Source organism: Myotis lucifugus, unplaced genomic scaffold (genome assembly GCF_000147115.1).
Source record: "Myotis lucifugus unplaced genomic scaffold, Myoluc2.0 scaffold_16, whole genome shotgun sequence".
NCBI lineage: Eukaryota > Metazoa > Chordata > Mammalia > Chiroptera > Vespertilionidae > Myotis > Myotis lucifugus.
In genome coordinates, this window is record NW_005871064.1 from 13,274,330 (window position 1) to 13,275,458 (window position 1,129).

The window sequence follows — 1,129 nt, forward strand, 5'->3', positions numbered from 1 at the left end:
CTCCAAGGAAGTTCGCAGCGGCCCCGAGCGGGAAGACCTTTCCAGGTCCAAGCTGAAGACTCGGGCAGATTCCCGTGGGAGCCGCGGGCGCCGACAAAGATCGAAGGGGGGCCAGTAAAGTGCGCCCCCGCCCCGGGGCCTTCCCGCACGCGGGGACCCCGGGGGGCCCCGGGCCCGGGCGCCACTCCGGCAAACTTTCCGGGCCTCCCCACCCCCTCCGGGCCCCGCCCCCGCCTCGGCCCCGGGGGTCACCCCGGTGGGGGCATCCGGGCCCTCGGTCGCCTGGCAGACACCCCTTCCCCCAGCCAGGGGGAGTGTTCTGGCGCTTGGCCCGGAGGCCTCAGAGCCCTGGTGGGTGGGAGGCCGGCGGAGCAGGCATCGGGTCCCCCCCACACCGGGGATGCTGGTGGTCTCGGGGGTGCGGGGAGCCGAGGCAGAGCCTCCACCCAGCCCCTGAACCCGGGGCCTGTCTCCTCCCCAAACCCTTTCTCCCCAAAGAGCAGTCGTGGTGAAACTCTCGGGCCCCCGGGCTGGACTCTTCCTTGCAAAGGAACCTGGGGGTGCTCTAAGGAGAACTTGGGTAGGTGTGGGGGTCAGGCTGTTTTGGAGCAGAACCTACTCCACTCATCTCCCTCTTGGTGGTCCTGTTTGGTTGGGCACAGCCTGCGAGAAGGCAGTGGCTGCTTTTTCCTGCGGCTGCTTTTGTTCTGAAGCTGGATTGTGGAGGTCTGTGTGGGTGGTGAAGAGCCCTCAGGCCCCCCTGGCCCCTGGAAGCGCCTTCTGAAAGCTTGGCTCCAGCAAGGCCAGCCTCGGAGTCAGGTCCGCTTTTCAAGAATGGGCGGCCAGTTTGGGGTCTTTGTGTCCTCTCCTGGGGCTGCAGGAAGCCAGGGACAACTCCTCTTGATTTCCTGCTGCTTTGCCCTCCCAGGCCTGTGCAGGGCTGATTTTGCACCGGTCTCAGTGGGAGGAGGGAGTTGGGAGATTTTGAAAAATCGCAGATCTGTCAGAGCATTATTCCACTTGGTGCATGCCTGTGCTGTGCCCCGACGGGCACCCAGCTCTGTTCTCCGTTCCCCGCCTCCAGTGTGAGAGATGATGTGTCTGCAGCCCTGTGCTGTGGGTTGCTTCC